This window comes from Vulpes vulpes, chromosome 4 (assembly GCF_048418805.1).
Source record: "Vulpes vulpes isolate BD-2025 chromosome 4, VulVul3, whole genome shotgun sequence".
In the NCBI taxonomy this organism is placed as follows: domain Eukaryota; kingdom Metazoa; phylum Chordata; class Mammalia; order Carnivora; family Canidae; genus Vulpes; species Vulpes vulpes.
The window spans coordinates 70,341,557-70,359,831 of record NC_132783.1 but is presented as its reverse complement, the minus strand read 5'-3'; the positions used below and the strand labels follow the sequence as shown (position 1 = coordinate 70,359,831).

Here is an 18,275-nt window from a genome sequence, read left to right as displayed (position 1 = left end):
CATTTAGTCTAAGACTAGTTTTACCTTCTATTGAGGCAAAATCCTTTTTAAATAATCTAGAGCGGCCCGGGTGGCTCAGCGGTTTAGCGCCACCTTCAGCCCAGGGCCTGATCCTGGAGTCCTGGGATTGAGTCCCATGTCAGGCTCCCCGCATGGAGCCTGCTTCTCCCTCTGCCTGTGTCTCTGCCTCTCTGTCCCTCATGAATAAATAAATAAAATATTTTTTAAAAATACAGCAGTCAATATAAACATCTTAGACAACAGGCATTTTTATTGTGTTGTTCAGTTTTTGAATTCCCTACTTTTGTGACATAATCCTAAATAGCAGTAATTTTGGAAGTACAAAGAAAGGGCAAGAATCAGACAAAATGCTGGTTTGTTTGCTGGGACAACATACATAAGAAGTATTTTCTGTTTCAGACCCATAAAATATGGATATTTGATATGGCTAAAATGAAGGACCTAATTTTTTAAATGTAATATTGTTAGTTTAATTATCTGATTTTTAAAGTTCTTACATGAATTATGTATGGATTTTTTGCTTCCCAGCTTTGTTAGAATTATATTTAGTTATGCTATGAATGCCATGTATACCTCTTTTTCTGTAATGCATATTACTATCATATTACTGTATTTCTTCATAAGCTTAATTCAGTTACATTTGCTTCTTTCTTTGCTTTGTGTCTGATCAAGAACATAACAGAATATGTAAACTCTGAATTCATTATTTTCAGTTTGTATGTTTGTTCAGATTTTGTGATAGAAACTTGGAAGTCTCTTACCAAAGTAAAAAGAACTAGTAAGTAACTACTACATGGGGGGAGGGGAGAGTAAAATTATTATTTTAGTTTGTATTGATTAGGTAAATGATAATTACTTGGGGGAAAAGTGCCTTTTTGAGATTTTTGCTTGAATTGCCATTAGGTAGTGCAAAGTCCTGAAACTTGGTATAATGCACTTTTTCTTTTCACTTTTTTCTTTTCTCTCTCCCTCTCTCTTTTAGGTTGTAGGGGCTTTTTATTTTTTAAATTTTTATTCCTTTAGGTTTTTATTTAAATTCCAGTTAGTTAACATAGAGTGTAATATTAGTTTCGGGTGTACAATATAGTGAGCTTCAACAATTCTATACATTACCCAGTGTTCAACACAAGCGCACTCCTTAATCCCCATCACCTATTTCACCCATCCCCACACCCACCTCCCCTCTGGTAGCCCTCTGTTCTCTATAGTTGAGTCTGTTTTTTGATTTGCTGTCCCCCCCCCCTTTCTTCACTTGTTTTGTTTCTTAAATTCCACATATGAGTGAAATCATATAGTAATTGTTTTTCTCTGGCTCTTTCACTCAGCATTATACTCTAGCCCCATCCATGTTATTGCAAATGGCAAGATTTCATTCTTTTTATGGCTGAGTAAACTTCCCTTGCATATATATTACACATCTTCTTTAACCATTCATCAATCAATGGAGACTTGGGCTGCTTCTGGATATTGGCTATTATAAATAATGCTGGTGTATGCTTCGGGGTGTGTATCCCTTTGAACTAGTGTTTTTGCATTCTTTAGGTAAATACCTAGTAGTGCAATTGCTGGATTGTAGGGTAGTTCCATACTGTTTTCCACAGTAGATGCTCCAGTTTGCATTCCCACCAACAGTCCAAGAGGTTTCCTTTTTCTCCACATTCTTGCCAACACCTGGTGTTTCTTGTGTTGTTGATTTTAGCCTTTCTGACAGGTGTGACGTGATATCTCATTGTAGTTTTAATTTGCATTTCCCTGATGGAGAGTGATGATGAGCATCTTCTCATGTGTCTGTTGGCCATCTGGATGTCATATTTAGAGAGATGTCTGTTTGTGTCTTCTGTCCATTTTTTAATTGGATTATTCAGTTTTTGGGTGTTGAGTTTCATAAGTTCTTTACATACTTTGGTTAAAACCCTTTATCAGATACACCATTCACAAATATCTTTTGTTGAGTCATTTGTCTTTGAGTTGATTCTTTCCTTTGCTGCAAGAAGCTTTTTATTTTGATGTAGTCCAGATAGTTTATTATTGCTTTTGTTTCCCTTGCCTCAGGGGACTTATCTAGAAAAAAGTCACTATAGCCAGTGTCAAAGAAGTTATTACCTGTGTTCTCCTGTGGGATTTTAATGGCTTCATGTCTCACATTTAGGGTTTTAATTCATTTTGAATTTATTTTTGTGTATAGTGTAAGAAAGCAATGCACTTTCTTGATTCCTGTTGAGACAACATAATGGATGTCAGGGCTCTGTTTTATAGCTAAAGAGAATGGAGGCCACTGGACTTTTTTTCAAGCGGTGGCTTTAGGACATGAATAGCATACTAAAAGTTGCAATGTGTGATGCTAGACATGTCACCACCTATCTGATTGAAGTAATTGCTGCAGCATTGCTTTTGTATAGTGTCAGGACAGGAGTGACCACCCAGGTAGTTAGTATTTTATAACTAACTATAGTTATAACTGCCAATAATCCTGGCAAGAATCCTAGAAACACCAGTATAAATAGGCCAATTTTCTCATTTGAGAAAATTGAAAAAGGAAGCTGAGATCTAGGTAATGAGGTTCTCTGTATGTGAAGTTAATTTTCATTGAGTAGATCAGTTTTTCATCTCTTACGGTAATGATTAGCAACTCTTGTTAAGGGAAGTTTCAGTGAGTGCTTGAAAAATGTGGGTCAGTGAGGTCTCTCATGTGAAACTCAACATTGGCCTGGCATCTCTGGAACTCAAACAATGGCCAAATGGGTCTGGCCTCTGTTAAAAAGAGTTTTAATCATTAAATGGAAATGGATAAAATTAGTGAACAAATACAGTGACTTCAAAGCCCTGATTTGTTTTTTAAATAGCTCCTGACTTTAGTTGGAGAAGAATCAAGTAAAATATTTCACCACTGGAGTTATCACTAAAGAGAATCAGTTCAGTAAATGGTGCTAGTTTCTCTAAACATGATGATCTACATTGAGGATCAAAACTGTCGTTCCCAGTTAGGTAGTATTTGGATAGAGAAGTAATAATAAATTGAGTGTTTTAAAAAATTTCTTCCATTTATTTATTTAATTATGGTAATTTAGATACTTTATAAATGATAGAATGAGAAAGTCTATTTTTAAGTCTGTGGAACTTCTATATAGATGTGTTGAGGGGTGGTTAATATTATGACAAACTACTACCTTGGAATGAAAGTTATACCTCCTAGGTTGTGTTCAAAATGTATCTCTTATTGCTGAATGGAAAGTCTTGGTTCTAATTTTAGTGGTATGAATGTATGCATGCCAGGTAGAAAAAGATTAATTGTACTCATTTGCAGCTTCTCATATTCTGAAATTGCATTACTAGATCTAAAATAAATATTGTAACAGGTCAATGTGGTGATGCATTGAAGCATTTCATGTAAGGAAAGAATGTCAGAGTTACTGGAATACTTGATGGGCCATAAATTCACTTAGCATAAAACTTTGCAACTTGGTTGATAGTATGAAGGGCAAAAGAAACTTTATCAAGAAATATGACTTACAGAATACTGACATAAAGTTAGCATAATTTCAATCCTTCTAGTGCCAAATTTTGTCCTGAAAATTAAGAGTAATTTGATTGATAGGGCACTAACACAGGAAGTTGTTGTTGTTTTCCCAAATCATTTTTCTGATTGCTTTTGAATTTTTTTTAAAAACAGCATTTGCAATATTACAATTATGTAGATAGTATTTGCAGAATCAAGGAGTATACTTGGAATGGTTAAGAGGAAAACAAATTATTAAATTTTCAGGTCAAAGGAGACTATCCAGGCGTCAAAGTCCAAAGGAGTCCCACGTTAACTTTTTTCATGTTTCTTTCTTCTCAGTTATACTCAGCTTCTGTTTTTGTTAAATTATGTATTTTCTTGCATGATTATTAGTTTTTGTTAGTGGAGAGTCTTTCTGAGTAACTTCTTCATATGAGGTACCTGATAGGAAGAGTAACCTCCCTAAGATGTCCCCTGTCCTCATTCCTGGAACATGGTAATGTTACACAGTAAAAGGGACTTTACAGATGTGATTAAATTAAGGATTAGGAGACCATGCTAGGTAATTATTTTTTCTCTGAAGAATCTTCTTTAATATTTCTTATACTTTAACATTTTTTATAAAGATTTTATTTATTTATTCATGAGAGACACACAGAGAGAGGCAGTTATAGGCAGAAGGAGAAGCAGGCTCCTCGCAGGGAGCCTGATTGGAACTTGATCCCAGATCCGGGGATGACACCCTGAGCGGAAGGCAGACACTCAACTGCTGAGCCACCCAGGCATCCCATCCTTTAACATTCTTATTTTGCTTTTATTTTTGAAAGAAATTTTCACTAATTCTAGGTTGACAGTCTTTCTCTTTCATCGTTTTAAAGATGTTCCACTGTCTTCTGGCTTGCGTTATTTTTAATGAGAAATAGGTCATCATCTGTAAACTAAATTTGCTCTGTAAACAATGTATTTTTTCTCTAGCTGTTATTAGAGATATTTTCTTTAACGCTGGTTTAAACACTGTGATGATGATATATGTATCAGTGTTTTATTCATGTTTCTTATGCTTAGAGTTCATTGAGCTTTTTGAATTTATGGATTTATAGTTTTCATCAGAATTGAAATTTTCAACCATTAGTTAATTATTTTTTCTGTTCCCTTTCCTTTGGTGATTTGATTTATATGTGTATTAGTTTGCTTGAAGTAGTTCCACAGCTCACTGATGCTCTGTCCATTTTTCCCCAGTAGATTTTCTTTTTAATTTTATTTTTGAAAGACACACACACACAGAGTGAGTGAGTGAAAGAGAGAGAGAGAGAGAGAGAGAGAAATCACAGAGTAAGAGGGAGAAGCAGACTCCTCACTGAGCAGAGAGCCTGAGGCAGGGCTTGATCCCAGGATCCTGAGATCTTGAAGTTACGAACAAAATGGCAGTCTTAAGAATGTTGCTTGGAGATGATTAAGACCTCACAGGCTGGAGACATCTTCTCCCAGCCAAGACAGAAAAGCAGGCACCAGATTTATGTACACACTTGACAAATTATTTTGAACAAATTTTAAAACACTGGACACTGAGCAACAAAGGATAGTGAGAGACAGGAAACAAACAAGGTAACCATACAATTGAAACAGCTTATTGCCTGGACAGAATTTTCAGACTATAGCACAAAAAGCTTGGAGCCAGAAAGAGCCTGATGGTCTTCCCTGAGCTGAGGGAGATGAGTCTGGGAGTACGAGGAGACCAAGATGTTGAGAGTTTGCAAGGCAGAGTACAAGAGAGGAGAAAGCTATGAAGGTGAAGAACTCTGAAGACATGCTGGGGTTCTCCCTCCAGTATTCCCTGATCAACCCATGTGTGTAAGGAAACTAGCTAAGAACCACCTGAAAGGATTAGAGGGAATAATTTTCAAAGCTCACACAGGCTGGGAAATGGTTCTTCCTGTTCCCTTTAGTCATAATTAACAGGACATCAGATCAATTGATTGATTGATTGATTGATTATTTATTTATAGATTTTATTTATCCATTAAAATGAGAGAGAGAGAGAGAGAGAGAGAGAGAGAGAGAGGTCCAGAGACATAACTACAGAATTGAGTGAATCAATGAAGTTCAACTTTACAGGTTTAAAACTTTCCCATTTTTACCTCACTTTTGTGTGCAGTAAGACAGGAAAAGACTGGATTTAGAGCTAGACCTATATTCTGCTCTGACCTATATTCAGAAAGGATAAGCTATCCCCTCTGCAATGCAACATTCCTCAACCATGGAATTAGTGGGACACCTACAAATCTTCAGAGCTCCTTCTGACTCAAATAAGGGATTAGCAACTCTGAATTTAATCAAATCCTGCCTTCCACTTGCCACCCAGTAAGAAATCTGTCCATTTAAAATGTCAAAAAACTATAATTCATTTTAATATTTAAAAATACAAATAAAAATTAAAATTATTTTAAAAATAAAGCCCTCATTCAACACTATCCAACAAAGCCCGAATGCAAATATAAATTATTCAGCATTTTTAATTGTATAAGTCACCATTCCCCTCAAATACTATAGGTAACCAGGAAGCTAAAACCATTATCACATGAGTGAACTCCCTCTCATTCAGACCCAGTAGATGGATATGCTCAAATTTCTCACAAGTTTTGAACTTTACTGGCAAAACTTCTATAAAGCTAACTTGAAAATGAAACAAGAAGTTTTGGCATACAAGAAGTATTAAAATCCTGATGTTCTTTAAAGAAAGCTAAAAACTGGGAGCCCCATCTTCCTCATAATATTTGTTTTGATATATTTATATGTTTTCAGAACATTAATTTCTGAAATTACAGTGTTATTTGCCCTAGAAATCTGTTTGTATTAGTTTCCTATTGCTGCTATGACAAACTACCACAAACTTAAAAGTGTAAAACAATACAAATTTATTATCCTATAGTTTTTGAGGTCAGAAACCCAAAATGGGTTTTACTGGGCTAACATCAAGATGTTGGCAGGCCTGCATTCCTTCTAGAAGCTCCAGTGTAGAACAAGTTTCCTTGCCTTTCCAGCTTTAGAGTCCACCCACATTCCTTAGCTCAGGGCCCCTTCCACCTTTAAAGCCAACAAGGGTCAGGAGAGTTTTTTTAACCTTGTATCCCTCTAACTCTCTTGCCTCCCTCTCACACTTATCACCCTATGATTACACTGAGCTCACCTGGATCATCTCCCTATTTTAAGGTCAGCTGATCAACAAATTTAATTCCATCTGCAAACTTAAGCAGCTCCCCCCACCCTCCTGCCAGTGTATTATATTCACAGGTTTTGGGGATTAGGAGGTGGGTAACTTTAGCAGGCCATTACTCCACCTACCACAAAATCTGTTATATATTTATTGAGAGTGCCTACTAATGGAGTACAGAGATGGACAAGCTGTTTGGAAGGAAGTCAATTTAATGGGGATGACAAAAAATATATATAAAACTACAATGCAGAGGAAAATATATAGAGATAAACATAGGAATACTTAGCAACAAAAGGCAGATGTACAGATGATTTCTTTTTATTTTTTAGCAATCTCTACACCCAACATGGGACCCAAACTCATAACCCCAAGATCAAGAGTCACACACTCTACTGAGCCAGCCAGGCACCCTTTTTTTTTAAATAACTAAAAATACTGTCTGAAGGGAGGCCCCTGGGTGGCTCAGTTGGATGAGCGTCTGACTTTTGCTTTTGGCTCAGGTCGTGATCTAAAGGTTGTGAGAGCCCCAAATCAAGCTCTGTGCTCAGGAGGGAGCCTGCTTGAGAGTCTCCCTTCCCCCTGCTCATGTGCACATGCGTGCACTCTCAAAATAAACAAATCTTTTTAAAAACACTGTCTGAAGCCACACACTGTTCAAGATAATAATTCAACACATATGAATACCATCCTGAGGAAAAGCACTTGGTATGATAAGCTACAAGGAATGAGACATCATAGTTTGCCAATCACAATTTTAGAGACTATTGGGATTTTAGGAGATCATCTAGTCACTGAAACTAAAGACCCAGAGAAAGTATTACTTTTCTAAGATAACTCATCTAGGTATTTTCGGAAATAAACCTTTAACCCAATTTCTTGATTTCTGGTGAAAAAAATACATATGAGATAGCATGAAAAACAAATTAAAGTTCAGGACAGTGTGTTTAAGAAATAAGAGTAACATGCAATCACACTTTGAAACTATTATCTGCAGATTTCTCCAATTTTAAATAATGCTTAGCTATTTGGCAAATTCACCTTTGTGCAATTCCATATTGCTCAAGGATGTTACAAATATGAGACACTGTATTTCATTCATCTGGTTCACATTATATCATTGAGATCTTATATGCCAGGTAAGTCCTAAAAGAAAGGGCCACATTAGCGAACAACAACGAAAATCCTCTTCAATTCTAGTGAAGGTTCATGGAACATATGAAAAACAAATAAGTAAGGACATCATATATCAGGAAGAGCTTATATTTACTATCACAGGGATATGAAGGAAGACTAGAGATGTTCATTCTCCATGACTCTTGCAAGCAACCATGATGCAGAATGTTAAGAGTTTATGATGGATGAAGGAGATTAAATAGCTAATGCCTCAGGAAACCCAAACATATAAGCACTGTTGTAAAATTCAATGAGAACTCTTTTCTCAACTCCTAACTAAAAGTTAATACCAATTAAAGTCAAACTCAGTCAAGACAGTGAAGTTGGCAAAAAAAAAAAAAAAAAAAAAAAAAAACAGAAATCCCAGAAAGAACCCCACACAAATATAGGTAAATGATTTTTTAAAAAGACACAAAGGTGAGTCAACGCAAAAAGGATTGTGTTTTCAACAAATAGTGCTATTATTGGATATCCATACAACGAAAAAACAAAAGAACCTAGACTTAGACCTTACACCCTAAAAATACTTAGCACAAAATGGATCATAGACCTACATGTAAAATGTAATAAAACTATAAAATTTCCAGAAGAAAACATAGAAAAAAATCTATATGACATTGGACTTTTTTTTTTTTTTTTTTTATGATAGGCACACAGTGAGAGAGAGAGAGAGGCAGAGACACAGGCAGAGGGAGAAGCAGGCTCCATGCACCGGGAGCCCGACGTGGGACTCGATCCCGGGTCTCCAGGATCGCGCCCCGGGCCAAGGCAGGCGCCAAACCACTGCACCACCCAGGGATCCCCCGACATTGGACTTTTAATACCAAAACACTATCTACCAATACCAAAAACACTATCTACAAAAGAATACAGATGTCGGACTTGAAAAAAATTTTATTTAAATTCAATTAGCCAACATATAGTAAGTACATCATTAGTCTCAGATGTAGTTAAACAACTTATCAATTGTATAGAACACCCAGTGCTCATCACATCATGTGCCCTCCTTAATGCCCAATCATCTCATCATCCCCCTTTCCCCTCCAGCAACCCTCAGTTTGTTTCCTATAATTAAGCAGGAATCTCTTATGGTTTGTCTCCTCTCTGATGACTTCCATTCAGTTTTCCCTCCCTTCTCCTATAATCTTCTGTGCTGTTTCCTATATTCCACATGAGTGAAACCATATAATCGTTTTTCTCTAATTGACTTATTTCGCTCAGCATAATACCCTCCAGTTCCATCCATATCTATGCAAATGGTAATATCTGTAAAATTTAAAATTTAACTGTAAGACATTATTAAGAGAACAGAGACAAAGACTGAAAGAAAATAATTGCAAAATACATATCTAATAAAGGAGTTGTACCTAAAATATACAATGAATTTCTAAAACTCAACAATAAGAAAATATCCTGTAAAAAGGGGCAAAAATTCTGAACAAACACTTCACCAAAGATCTATTACATAGATGGTAAATAAACATACAAAAAAAAATGCTCAACAGGGAGCAATTGTAAATGGGATGGACTCTTTTTTTTCTCTTTCTTCAGTCTCATTGTTAGTGTATAGAAATGCCACTGATTTCTGGTCATTGATTTTGTATCCTGCCACGCTACCAAATTGCTGTATGAGTTCTAGCAATCTTGGGGTGGAGGCTTTTGTGTTTTCCATGTAGAGTATCATGTCATCGGCGAAGAGGGAGAGTTTGACTTCTACTTTGCCAATTTGAATGCCTTTAATGTCTTTTTGTCTGATTGCTGAGGCTAGGACTTCCAAAACTATGTTGAATAGCAGTGGTGAGAGTGGACATCCCTGTCTTGTTCCTGATCTTAGGGGAAAGGCTCCCAGTGCTTCCCCATCGAGAATGATATTTGCTGTGGGCTTTTCATAGATGGCTTTTAAGATGTCGAGGAATGTTCCCTCTATTCCTACACTCTGAAGAGTTTTGATCAGGAATGGATGCTGTATTTTGTCAAATGCTTTCTCTGCATCTAATGAGAGGATCATATGGTTCTTGGTTTTTCTCTTGCTGATATGATGAATCACATTGATTGTTTTACGAGTGTTGTACCAGCCTTATGTCCCAGGGATAAATCCTACTTGGTCATGGTGAATAATTTTCTTAATGTACTGTTGGATCCTATTGGCTATATCTTGTTGAGAATTTTTGCATCCATGTTCATCAGGGATATTGGTCTGTAATTCTCCTTTTTGGTGGGATCTTTGTCTGGTTTTGGAATTAAGATGATGCTGGCCTTATAGAACGAATTTGGAAGTACTCCATCTCTATCTTTCCGAAGTAAATTAAAACCAGAAGATACCACTACACATCTATTAGAATGGCTAAAATCCAAAACACAGACAATACCAAATGTTGACAAAAATGTATAGCAATAGAACTCTTCATTAATTTCTGGTGGGAAGGCAAAGGTACAGCCACTTTGTAATACAGTTTGGCACACTGGTAAATAGTCTTATTCCACGATTCAGCAATTGTGTTCATAATTCACTTGAAAATTTATGTCCACACAAACACCTGCATGAGAATGTTTATAGAAGCTTCACTCATAATGGCTGAAACACGGTAATAATCTCAGTAAGTGAATGTATATAAAAAACTGTAGTCTTGCATATGATAGAATACTATTCTAGGAGGGAAGGGTAGTGACCTATATAAAGCCATGCAAAAAACAGGATGAGCAGGAAGCCTGGGTGGGGCTCAGCAGTTGAGAGTCTGCCTTCAGCCCAGGGCATGATCCTGGAATCCCAGGATCGAGTCCCACATTGGGCTCCCTGCATGAAGCCTGCTTCTCCCTCTGCCTGTGTCTCTGCCCCTCTCTCTCTCTCTCTCTCTCTCTCTCTCTCTCTCTCTCTGGGTGTGTCTCCCATGAATAAATAGAATCTTTTAAAAAACGGATGATTCTCAGATGCAATAGCTAAGAAGTCAGTCTGAATAAACTACATACTTAGTATACCATTACTTTATGTGACACTGAAAAAGGCAAAAACTATGGCCAGAGGGTTGGGAAGAGGTAAGGGTTGAACAAATAAAAGTATGTGGAATTTTTAGGATAGTAAAACTATTCTGTATAATAGAATAATGATGGATACATAACATTGTGCATCTGTCAAAACCTATGAAACTTTCACAGCAAATCTTAATGTATTTACATTTTAAATTATTTAAAAGGTTGAAGAATTCCAGGATGGAGGATCCCTGGGTGGCGCAGTGGTTTGGTGCCTGCCTTTGGCCCAGGGCACGATCCTGGAGACCCGGGATCGAATCCCACATTGGGCTCCCGGTGCATGGAGCCTGCTTCTCCCTCTGCCTATGCCTCTGCCTCTCTCTCTCTCTCTCTCTCTCTCTCTCTGTGTGACTATCATAAATAAACAAAAATTAAAAAAAAAAAAAGAATTCCAGGATGGAATACAGACTGTGACAAAGGAATCTAACAAATGTACAAAATAAACTCACTGAAGAGCAAAGGAGAAAGGTGCTAACCTAAGTATCCTTAGAAATAAGTGCAATATATAAAACTAAAAGCAAAAGAACTGCACATAAGCTCTGTTGGTAAAATTATTTCACACAGGGTATTAGGAAATAATTATAAAACCACTACATGCTATATGCTAAAGTTGAACAATTTTTCTTACTTTTGGAATGGGGATTTACAAAGAAGTAAGAGGAGAAAGTTCTAATGATCCAAGTAGAGATATATTAGGTTTGGAGGGAATTTAGGTTAATATAGATACAGACAGATAGGTGTCGAAACATTTATAAATATGTGTATACACTGGGTTACTATGCAGGATATAGCTCCTTGCTCTATCACTTTAAAGGGCCTACGAGCAACACATTTCAGCGGCCCTGAGTATACCAGATCTTGGTTTCTACTACCATTCCCCAATAAAAGAAACCAGCATTTGGAGCACCTGGGTGCCCCAGTGAGTTGAGTGGCCAACTCTTGCTTTCAGCTCAGGTCATGATCTCAAGGTCCTGGGATTGAGCCCCACATTGGGTTCCACACTCAGCGGGAAGCCTGCTTCAGGATTCTCTCTCTCTCTGTGTGTCTCTCTTGTCCCTCCCTCTGGCTTGCACACACACGCATGCATATATGCTCTCCCTCAAACAAATCTTTTTTTTTTTTTTTTTATGGTAGTCACACACACAGAGAGAGAGAGAGAGAGGCAGAGACATAGGCAGAGGGAGAAGCAGGCTCCATGCACCGGGAGCCCAACGTGGGATTCGATCCTGGGTCTCCAGGATCGCGCCCTGGGCCAAAGGCAGACGCCAAACCGCTGCACCACCCAGGGATCCCCAAATAAATCTTTTTAAAAGGGTGAGGGGACGCCTGCATGGCTCAGTCTGCCTTCTGCTCAGGTTATGATTCCAGGGTCCTGGGATCAAGCCCCACATTGGGGTCCCTGCTTGGTGGAGAGCCTGCTTCTCCTTCTCCCTCTGCTGCTTGCTCCCTCTGCTCTCTCTTTCTCTTTATCTCTCTCTCTCTCTCTCTCTGTCAAATAAATAAAATCTTTTAAAAAGAAAGAAACAAACCAGCACACTTTGGAGAAATAGAGAAATGGCTGATTCCAGAACTGGGACAGGGAACATAAAGGATTAGCATGAGTATCTTGCAGTGCTACAAAGCACAAAAGTGTTCAGGGTGGGAGTGGGGGGGCTTGGGAGGAGGGGGATGCCTGGGTGGTGCCCATGATTGTGCCCACGTCAAAGTGACACAGGAGTCAATGAAAGAGCTCCCAATGCCCAAAGCCAGTATAATCTGAGCAATAAAATAAAGAATTATTACATTATGACACAAAGTATAAAATGAATATCCATGGTCCATACTGATATAAATAAATGACTGAATATAAAAAGAAAAAGGAGGGGTGCCTGGGTGGCTCAGCTGGTTAAGCACCTGCCTTCTGCTCAGGTCAGAGTCCTAGGATCAAGCCTAGGGAGCTCTATTTCTCAGCAGGGAGCCTATTTCTCCCTCTCCCTTTCCCTCTACCTGCCTCTCTCCCTGCTTATGCTATCCAATAAATAAATAAAATCTTTAAAAAACAAAAAAAGAAAGAAAAAGAAAAGAAAGAGAAGAGAGCAATCCCCTATACAGGATTCCATTATATGGTGTAGGTTCTCTCCTCTTACTCAGAGAGGTGCAGCATAACTCCTTACTCAAGTGTGGACTGCACAAAATGGCTTCCTCTAAAGAGTCCAGTATGCAAAAGCAAAGTTTTAAAAATAACATCCCAGTGCAGAAACCAGACAAACATGTAATCAGTCAGGTAATCGGTCATCAGACACATTAATAGTGTGTACCCCTGATATGCTGTGAGGAGAACAGTACTTCACCTCTCTAATCATCACACCCCGCCCCCATACATGACGCCAGTTGAACTGTGAGAAGAACATCAGACAAATGCCAACTGGGGAACATTCTACAAAATACCTAACCACTACTCCTCAAAACTGAAAAGCACCAAAAACAAGGGAAGTCTGAGAAACTGTCAGCCCATAAAAGCCTAAAGAAACATGACAAGTAATGTAATACGATATCCTGATTGGGGTCCTAGAACACCAAAAGGACAGTAGGTAAAAACTAGGAAATCTGAATAAAATACGGACTTTGGGTCATAATAATGCATCATTAATGGTTCATTAACTCTGCAAATATAGCATACTAATGTCAGATATTAATAACAAAAAGAAACTGGGTGTGGGACATATGGGAACTCTCTGTACTACTTGCAACTACTCTGTAAATCAGAATTACTCTAAACTAAACTATTTTTTAAAAATTCTACTAGGCTAAATTACAAATTCTTACCAGTGAAGAAAATAATCCTCCATTATTTTCGCCCAATTTAAGTTAGCACATCTGAAAGTCTGATTCATTCCTTAAACATTAAATATAAAAGCTGATACATTTATAAGGCAAGAGGCCAATGTTACCATTTTTTAAGTTTATTTTTTAAAAAATACAAACATCCTCTGGATTGCAAAACTGATACTTCAATATCGATTTTTTCTTAAGCATCTGAAACTGCTGATAAGAGAACAAAATAAATTACAGCAGTTAAGAGTTCATGTTAGGTAAATTACAACAATAAAGGGCTCACTTTAGATAACATGTCAACCATGGATATCATTTGAACCCGGATTTTTCCTGCAACTACAAGAGCCATTCAATTCTAAAAGCCCCAGAGCTGACGCCTATAGGGCTGGTCACCATGCTGTTCCAGTGGAGGCAATGTTCTCTGAGTCTCACCTGCTACCTGGAGGAGTAATAATCTGGCTTCATATACTCTACACTGGAAGCCGAGTAATAATCTGGCTTCATATACTCTACACTGGAAGCCGAAAACATATACTCTACACTGGTATTTAATTTGATCATAGTTTTCTTATCTGAACTTCTTACCCATAATAAAAACTGAAAGACTGCATATAAAAATATAAATTTCTACCTTTTCATTTGAACAACGGGCAGATCTGGCCATACTTTGCTTGTATTCCCACAGGCAACACACGACGTAGCAGAGCAGAGGTGAAACAGCCTCTCCAGCATGACTTAACCACCACCGCTTCCCTATTTTAAGCAGTCCAGTCCACTTCACTTATTACTTACTTACAGCTAGGAATAGAAAGTGAGCTCCATAAAGAAGCTTCTAGCGAGAATACAACTAGTTACATGATTAGGTAGGTTTGTTTTGTTAGGTGGTGTATAAAAGTTTGGACAGCCGCAAAATTTCTTGAAACATGAAAAAAATCCTGGAACTGTCATTAGAAGGCTAACTTCATACAGTGCCTCACATCTCCAAGCAATGTTTATCTAACTAATAGGTAAAGAATATGAACCAATGTTATTTGGAGCACCCACTTATCTAGACATTCTCTATGTCCATTATACATCTCTAATAAGTGTTAGAAAAAATCTGAAGTCAACCTAGTTCAAGCTAGTCACATCTATTTGATCCAAGAGGCAGGATGATAAGCAAATCTAAGATTCAGAAAAACAGCAGAACAAGTAATATCAAATCTTATACTTTTATATCTAATAAATGAGTCACAAGATATCCAAACAATTCATAGCCATGGTAGTATGTATTCTAAGATAAGTCAAAATTCTCTTCTTTTATTTTACTTAAGTTTTTATTTTAATTCCAGTTAACATACTAAAACAATCCTAAAAATTGTATGGAACCACAAAACACCCCGAATAGCCAAAGCCACCTTAACAAAAAAAAAAAAAAGCAAAGCTGGAGGCACCACAATTCTAGACTTCAAGATATATTACAAAGCTGCAGTAATCAAAACAGTATGTTACCGACACAAAAATATACACAGAGATCAATGGAACAGAACAGAAAATCCAGAAATGGACCCACAACTATACAGTCAATTAATCTTTGACAAAGCAGAAAAGAATATCCAATGGGAAAAAGATAACCTCTTCAACAAATGATGTTGGGAAAACGGGACAGCAATAAGCAAAAGAATGAAATTGGACCACTTTCCTACCCCATACATTAAAAAAAAAAAAAAAAAAACCCTCAAAAGGGATTAAAGACCTAAACGTGAGACACAAAACTATTAAAATCCCAAAATTCCACAGGAAAACACAGGTAGTAATTTCTTTAACACTGGCTATAGCAACTTTTTTCTAGACAAGTCCCCTGAGGCAAGGGAAACAAAAGCAAAAATAAACTATTTGGACTACATTAAAATAGCATCAGCACAGCAAAGGAAACAATCAACAAAACTCAAAGACAAACTATTCAATGGGAAAAGATATTTGTGAATGATATATCTGATAAAGGGTTAGTAACCAAAGTATATAAAGAACTTATAAAACTCAGCACCCAAAACTTGAATAACCCAATTAAAAAATGGGCAGAAGGGATCCCTGGGTGACGCAGCGGTTTAGCGCCTGCCTTTGGCCCAGGGCGCGATCCTGGAGACCCGAGATCGAATCCCACGTCGGGCTCCTGGTGCGTGGAGCCTGCTTCTCCCTCTGCCTATGTCTCTGCCTCTCTCTCTCTCTCTCTGTGACTATCATAAATAAATAAAAATTAAAAAAAAAATGGGCAGAAGACACAAACAGACAACTCTCCAAAGACATCCAGATGGCCAACAGACACATGAAAATGTTCATCATCACTCACCATCAGGGAAATGCAAATCAAAACTACAATATCTCCTCACACCTGTCAGAATGGTTAAAATCAACAAGAAACAATAGGCGTTGGCGAGGATGTGGAGAAAAAAGGAATTCTCTTGCACTGTCGGCGGGAATGCACACTGGTGCAGCCAGGAAAACAGTATGGAGGTTCCTCAAAAAGTTAAACACAGAACTACTCTACAATCCAGCAATTGCACTACTACATATGTACCCAAAGATACAAAAATACTGATTGAAAGGAACATATACATGTCAATGTTTATAGCAGCATTATTTATAATAGCTAACATATGGAAGCAGCTCAAGTGTCCATCGAATGATGAATGGTTAAAGATGTGGAATATACATGCAAGGGAGTATTACTCAGTCATAAAGAAGAATGAAATCTTGCCATTTGCAATGACATGGATAGAGCTAGAGAGTATAATGCTGAAAGAAATAAGTTGGGTCAGAAAAAGACAAATGCCATATGATTTCACTCATATGTGGAATTGTAGAAACAAAACAAACAAGCAAAGAGAAAGAGAGAGAGAAATGAGGAAACAGATTCTTAACTACAGAGAACAAACTAATGGTTACCAGAGAGGTGATGGGGAGGGGAGGTAAAATTAGTGATGGGGATTAAGGAGTATACTTGTCATGATGCTATATAGGTGCTGTATGGAACTGCTGAATCACTATATTATACATCTGAAACTAATATAACACTGTATGTTAACCAACTTGAATTAAAATAAAAACTTTAACAAACAAAAAACTGTACCATTGTACTGTAGGGTTATAATGTTAAGTAGATGTAACACACATGTTAACCACATCATAAAGGATGGAGGAAGGTGGTAAATGAATCTGTATGGTTGCAAGGACTTTCCTTCCACATAAAGTAATATAATAATAATTCTAAACAGATTGTGACAAGGAGGATGTATAGTATACTATGGCAACCATTTAAAAAAATTTTTTAAAGTTATTGCTAAAAAGCTATGAGATAAGTTAGGTAGAAATTTTATAAATTATCAATTAACCCAAAATAAGACTGGACAGAAAAAAGCAAAGAACATGCCATTCCATATTTGTCTAAACTCACAGAATGTGTAACACCAGGAGTGAACCCTAATGTAGACTACATACTTTGGGAAGCTGTGATGTGTTAATACAGATTCAGTAACGAACCAATGTATCATTCTGGCAGGAAATGCTGACAATGATTATGTATGGGGACAGGAAATATATGAGAAATTTGTCACAATGTGAAAGTTGCCTTCTGCTCAACTGTGCTATAAAACTAAAACTGCTCTAAAACATAAAAATCTGGGGTGCATGAGTGGCTCATCCAGTTAAGCACCTGCCATCAGCTCAGGTCATGATCTCAGGGTCCTGGGACTGAGCCCAGTGTGGGGCTCCCTGCTCAGCAGGGAGTCTACTTCTCCCTTTGCCCCTCTCCCTGCTCATGCTCTCTCATTTGCTTTCTCTTTCTCAAATAAATAAAATCTTTTTTAAAAATAATAAAACTCAATCGAAATTAAAATAAGATGAAAATAAAAAGATGAGACAAAAAACACATAAAGTTATAGATATAAATCCAACTATATCAATAAATACATTAAATATTTGTAAAACTAAACGGTCCAGTTAGAAGGCAAAGATTATCAGAGTGGAAAGGATAAATTATGGTATGTTCATACCACAGAAAACATTCAGCAATGAAAACTATACTTATATACAATATGGATGGATTTCAATTTTGAGGGAGAAAAGCCAGACCTAACAAGTTCTATATGGTATAATTACATAAAGTTTAAAAGAAGGTATAACCTAAGGTATATAGAGATTCAAATACATAAGTGGTAAGCTACACAGCAAACTCAGACAAATATTACTATAGAAATGAGAGCTGTGACCTTCAAAGGTGAGAGATGGGCATGAAGAGAGTGCTTTTAGGGTGCGACAGTATTTTCTTTCTTGACCTGAGTGGTGTAAATAATTCATCATTCATTTCCGCTACTTTGTTATATCTGTGTTATACTTCACAATTTAAAATGTTAAAAACAAAAAATAGAAAATTACTCTGAACTGACTCAATTATTTCATCACTAAAAACTGTGGGTTTGAAAATGTTAGAATGGAAATAGTTACAATAGAAACACAAAAAGCATATGTATTTGAAAAGGGCATTCATTT

At 37.1% G+C, this 18,275-nt stretch overlaps 1 protein-coding gene across 15 annotated transcripts in view; it reads right to left on the bottom strand.

Annotated features, from left to right (window-relative positions):
* The window catches only part of BICC1 (BicC family RNA binding protein 1), a 270,924-nt gene that overhangs the window by 228,397 nt on the left and 24,252 nt on the right, over positions 1 to 18,275 (bottom strand). For 3 of the 15 annotated variants that reach the window (XM_072756029.1, XM_072756040.1, XM_072756034.1), the window contains exon 1: positions 14,380 to 14,503. The exons of 11 other annotated variants lie outside the window; for them this stretch is intronic. The gene's annotated coding sequence lies outside the window, so the exon portion shown is untranslated. Of the gene's footprint in view, positions 1 to 14,379; positions 14,504 to 18,275 lie in introns of those variants that run through there. One more of the 15 variants, XM_072756037.1, reaches the window with a different exon arrangement.